Consider the following 6,213-nt stretch of genomic DNA (forward strand, 5'->3'; position numbering starts at 1 on the left):
AGGAGGGCAGGCCTGGGTTAGGGGCACAAGTAGTAAAGGCTTCTTCCAACAGCCAGAGCTTACGGAATCCTAAAAAAAGAGGCTCATTACTCCCGTGTGTGAGTCTTTGTGGGTCTCCCGATTGCCCTGGAATGGTGGATGTGGCAATAACGTTAACTCTCAAGTTCTCAGAAGCAAGACCTAGTCGTCACTCACCGCGGCGCGCGGCGCTCGCTCGGAGTCGCTGGGGACCGAGACTGGTTGCTAAGGACGCTGTGAGAGTCTCTCTTCTGGCCAAGTTTAGCCAATCAGGACCTGTAAATTCAATTCCACCCTCCCTTCCCCGCCTTCGCCACATTTGTGTACAGTTTCGAACGAAGAGATGCAACGATGTGTAAACGACCTTTATTAGCTTTAACATATAGTCATAAAGCACATAGTAATGATTTGTTTTAATAGTGTACATACGTTAGATACCCGGCCAATAGCTACTGCGAGAAGTGCTGCGGCAGTGCTTTAGTGTCCCCTCAATGTCTAAATGCCTCTTCCAAAGTCTCGCCCCCCCCCCAAAAAAAAATAAAAAATCTAAAACAAAAAATAAAAATATGGTTAGCAAAGATACTCCCTGGGAACGCCCTGGGAACTCCTTTGACTCCTTTCCTGAATATTTCACGCCCACATTCAAATATAATCCTAAATTTTCTTCAATCCGTCGCAGTCGCTCTTCTTCTGGGCCTGTCCACTCACACATTTTGGAAATATATTATCTTTCTTTTAATAAAAATATAACAATAATAATAAAACGAAAAGAAAAACAGCATGCTTGCTATAAAACGGTAACTACGTCTTTAACCAAATTGCTGTTCGTAAGCTTCCTTTACCTATGAAATGTAGACCTGCCAGTGTCCTCTGCATCTAGGATGGTGGGTAAACAAAGCATCCAGGGTGTCCTGTATGTACTAACCACAAGGGGGCTCATTTCAACACAAAAGAATGCCTATATTTAAAGGTAGCATCCAATACAATTTTCTAACTCAAATCCTTGTAAAATCCCTTGTCTACCAATGGGATAGCAACTTCAAATAGTCTACAAATTTTCACAAGTGTTTTACTATGTGGAAGGGCAATTCTGATTAAATGGAAAGCTAAAGTACAGGGATTATCCTGGTAAAATAAATTGCCTTTAAAAATTCAGAACTTTAAAAGAAAATTTAACTGATGTAAACTTGAAACACATCAATTCTGAATTGTTTCTGTTCATGATAGGCACCAAATAAGTCATGATATGTTTAATACATTTTGATACATAAACCAGAAATTACTGATCCAAATTCACAGAATGTACAACACCAAGAATGAACTCTACTTTAAACCATGGACTTTGGATGATAACGATGTGTCAATGTAAGCTCATCAATTATAACAAATGTACCACTCTGGGTGACGATAGGATAGGTGAGGTTATGCAGATGTGGGGGCAGAGAGTATATGGAAAATCTCTGTACCTTCCTATTAAACTTTGTGAACCTAAAACTCCTCTAAAAATAATAGACTTTAAAAAAAGTTAATTTTAAAAAATAAAGTAAGTTGAAGGTAAGAACAAGAGTAAAACCAAGACTATAGAAAAAGAACAAAAATACAGACAATATTAAAAAGAATATGGTAAACACTCTTGATTTATTATCTCAAAAAGTCAAGAGAGCTTACCATAGTCCAAGTAAAATGAATATGAATAGACTGCTGCCCTTAAAAATAGCTTGGTGGGTATTATTTAAAATTCATTTCAAGAGATCTAGGAAAACTGTTATAAGCATTAAAAATACAAATTGTTACCAGATTACTCATATAGGAATAAAAAGCAGGTTAGCTAAATAATTTTTCTCCATAATATGAAAATCAGTTGATTCTATGGGAGCATTTACAGAAACAAGTAGCTATCCATGAATTCTATAGGGAAGATAACTAAAGGACATGTTTATATAAGGAAGAATTCACAAATTCTTCCCCTATACCTGTATATTTTAAAATTAAACCACTCAAAATATTAAACCATTCAAAGGGCAGATTACTTAGACATTAATCAAAATTAAGAACTCAAAAATGTAGCAGTTGTGACTGTAAAGAACTGGAACCACGTATATCTAAACAGTAAGTTTCCCTTGGTTACAAAATGAAATGGCAACTTATTTGAAAGAGATGATATATTCATTGCTTATATAATCCAAATTTAAAATAGTGAAGTATGAGAAAGGAGTAGGGATATTTCTCAATTTTCATAAAGAAGCATGAAATAAAGATATTTCACTATTGTGGGTTGGGGAGAATTCAGTTAGATCAACTCACACTACACTAAATGATAGATCTCAACAAATATAAATATATAACTTGTTTTTGGAAAAGAGTACTTATTGGCATAAATATAGGCCTCGACAAATAGTATACCATGAATCCTTGAAGGAAATATTTCATAGAATAAAACAAAAAATCAAACCTCTTAAAGTTACCATATAAATTTTATGCAAGCTCATTTCAAATCCCAAAGTGTGTGTGTGTGTGTGTGTGTGTGTGTGTGTGTGTGTGTGTGTGTTTTAGGAGAGTCAAAGTGAAGAATGAAATGGTTTTAAAATCCATTTGGAAGAATAAATACCAGATTAGCCAAGACAATTTTGAAAAAGAAGTTTATGTGAAAGGGTTTGGCTTACTATATATTAAAACTTACTGTGAAACTTTTATTGGTCTAAATTTATATTTTAAAAATAAAATATACACCTTCAAATTCCATCCTTGAAAATGGTATCTAGTTGCATCACAGTGACTTGGACAGAGTAGGTATTTAATAAATATTGCTGTGTAAATTCTTGAATAAAAATGTAGATGGTTTTTATTTTATTCTGTGAACTGAATTAATTCAGTGTCAGAATTTAAGTCAAGTATTAATATAAATAAATGACCTGCTTGGTCTGTACTTTTGTTTGGCAGGTCATATCATTCTGTGCCAACTCTTAAAAACTGTCAAAATAGTCTGCTATTCTTCACTTATATTTTGAAGAATGACTGAATAATGGCTAGACTTTTAAAAATATTTATTAAACTATTTCATGATTATAAATATTTCTATTATATGATTATTTTCAAAGAAAACTAATCATTCTACTCTATTTGCTAAGGAAAAAGGTCAAAAATTTCATCTATATCATTCTATTAATAATTGTGTGAAAATTTTCCTGGTTATTAATTTTTAGTGCCTACAATATCCTCTATCCATTGTTATTCAATGGTTTAATTGTGGTGATTTTTAAACATGAACACAAATTGTTTGATAATTCTCCCCTCAAAAGGTGGAGCCAAATCCTTTCCTCTCGAGTGTGGGGTTGTATTTACTTTTAGAAAGAAGAATGTGGCAGTGTGGCTTCCTCTCTCTCCCTCTCTTTCTCTGTCTCTCTCTCTCTCCTTCATTTGCTTGGGGAAGACACCAGCTGTCATACTGTGGAGGACACTCAAGAAGTTCTATGGGGAGCTCTATGTAACAAGGAATTGAGACATGACAGCAACAAGCAAGAAAAGAAGGTATTCTTTCCACAATTAGTTGAGTGAGAAATCTTGGAAGTAAATCCTCTAGTCCCTGTCAAACCCAGTGGAAGCTTGACCGTAACTTCATGAGAGACCCTGAGCCAGAACCACTCACCTAAGCTACATGCAAATTCTTGAACTACTGAAATTTGAGATAATGTTATTTTAAGCTGTTTGATTCAGGGGTAACTTGTTATGCTATGACAGATAACTAATGCAAATATACTGTTACTCTAATAAAATGCATATTGGCCACTTGTTGGGAAAATTTCATGGGATCTAGAATCCAAAGAAAGGGTGACAAAGCCATCATTACATCAACAGTTTATTGATGTAACTCCAGGGGAAACGGCCTTACATACTTGCTCAGGACAGGGCAAGGGCCTGTACCAGGAACCAGCATACCGGCGGCTTAGAGAAGGGGTCAGACAGTCTCTAAGGGGATTTACAGGAAGCCATCTCTGTTCTGTCCTGGATCTAGCTGGAGAGTCCAGCTGTGGTCACATCACTGAAGTCTCGCCTCCATTTCACTCTTTTTAGTATATGTGCTGCCGAAGCGAGCACATATCACTCTTTTTAAATACTGGAAAAAAGTACATGTTTCAATTTCTGTGTTTAGCATTTCACAAACTAGTTTGAAGCTATACACTCTGGACCATTTCAGCATCATTATTTTAGAAAGATTTTCAAGAAATACTGGAAGGCAGGACTTTGATAGTGCTCTAGAGATGGCTACAAACAGATTTAGTAATCTAGAAATATATTTATTGCTGTGTCCCATAATGGAATCCACTCTATTGATTTTTTTCTAGAATGATTTTTCTTCTAAACAGAAAAAAAAACAAAAAAGAATCTATTTTAGGATATTTAGAAAATTCGATGTAAAAAATAAAATTCATGCCAACCTACAGCCAGATATAATATAATTTTATCATTTTGGCATATATCCTTTTATTGTGTGCATATCTTTACTATTATTTTTACAAAAGCAAAATCATACTTAATTGTTTTAAATTTTACATTCATATTTTTCACTGTAATTTAATATATATTTCTGATGTAATCTTTAAACATGCTGACTCTAGCTCTTCTCACCTCCTTCACCATTATCACTCTAGATCAAATCACTGCTATCTCTTGTCTCAGCAGTTTACAATGGCCTACTTAGTATAGGTTTCCTCCTTTGCCCCATTGCAGAAGCCAGTTTTACCCTTCTCAAGCATCATCAAGGTCACCTTACTCTTTTGTTAAAAAACAAACAAAAAACTAAATTCTTGTTCGTCACCGACAACGCCCTGCAAAATTTGGCCCCTATCTTCTTTTCAGCTCTCAGTGAGCCCTTGCTCACAGGCTACCTAGCTTGTCATCAGGACCTTATACTTAGCTCTGCCTTGAAAATTTTCTCCCAGATATTCACACATGGTTCATTCCCTCACTTCATTTAAGTTTGGTTAAAGACCACCTCCTAGGAGAGGGCTTCCTTGACCACGCAATCTAAAAACTTTGCAACTATAACTTAATTTTTAAATATATAGTATGCGTCATTGTCTGTGTTACATGTTTGTTTCATCATTTCACACGATATATTTGTTGTCTCACAACTAGAATGTCAGTTCCAACAACACAGGGACTTAATCTGGCTTATCCATCACTCTATCCTCATTAATTAGAATAGTACCTGGCACAGGTAGGTGCTCAATAAATATATTTTGATTAAAGACTACATGGATGTACCATTTTAATAATTAATGAGTAATAATTACTTGACATTTAGAATCCTGACAATTTTTCCTATTATGAGCAGTTATGTCATGAACATGTGTATAAGGAAGTATGTACACCCTTATTTGTTTTCTAAGACTTAGGAGTCAAAAGATATGATCATTTTTATGGTTTTTGATATGTATTTCCAAACTGCCTTCCATCAAAAAGTTCTTATATTTTATACCACTCCAGAAATGAAGGAGAGCTACTTTCTTCTCACCTTGCGTGACATTGTACATTTACCTTTTAAACATTATCATTTTTATAGGGGAACGATGGTTATTATTTAAATATGCCTTCCTTCAATTACGAGGGGGTAGTAAGCATTTGTTCATTTAACTCTTATCCATTTACATTTCATTTTTATGCATTGCTTCTTTATGTCCTTTGCTCATATTTTACTGATTTTCCCTTATTGGTAAGAGCTCTTTTTTACAATAAAGTGACCCATTGTCTAAATCATTTAAAAATGAAATTTCCCCCCCAGTTTCTGACTTGTCTTTCAATTTCGATTACTATGTTTTTCCTTTTCGGTTTACCATGTAGAAATTTAAAATGTCAAATTGATTAATAGTCTTTTGACTTTGCTGTTACTTTAAGGAAGTTTTCCAATCCACTATTTAAAAAGTATTCATCCATTATTTCCTTCCAACATTCAATATTTAAGAAATAAAGGAAATATACAATACAAAATAGCTGGAATTTATTTGGGCGTAAGCTGTGAGGTGGGGCTATTACTGATCCCCCCTTCAACTGGCTGCCCAGCTGTCCTTCTTTTAATGATTGATCCTTTCTCCACTGACATGTGAAATTGTGAGATGAAGTTGTTTTTATATTAAAAGAACACACACACTTTTTTCTCTGTTTCTTTTAATAAACAATAAAGTTTTGGACCTGAGC

The 6,213-nt window shown here is 34.6% G+C and overlaps 1 protein-coding gene across 1 annotated transcript in view; it reads right to left on the reverse strand.

Moving 5' to 3' along the window:
* Positions 1–324, reverse strand: part of TMEM232 (transmembrane protein 232) — a 175,954-nt gene extending 175,630 nt beyond the window's left edge. Inside the window, exon 1 of the mRNA XM_019727872.3 lies at positions 196–324. The gene's annotated coding sequence lies outside the window, so the exon portion shown is untranslated. The remainder of the gene's footprint in view (positions 1–195) is intronic.
* Positions 325–6,213: the final 5,889 nt, after the last annotated feature.

The sequence above is a fragment of the Rhinolophus sinicus genome, chromosome 3, assembly GCF_057876585.1.
Source record: "Rhinolophus sinicus isolate RSI-liver-muscle chromosome 3, RSI-T2T, whole genome shotgun sequence".
NCBI lineage: Eukaryota > Metazoa > Chordata > Mammalia > Chiroptera > Rhinolophidae > Rhinolophus > Rhinolophus sinicus.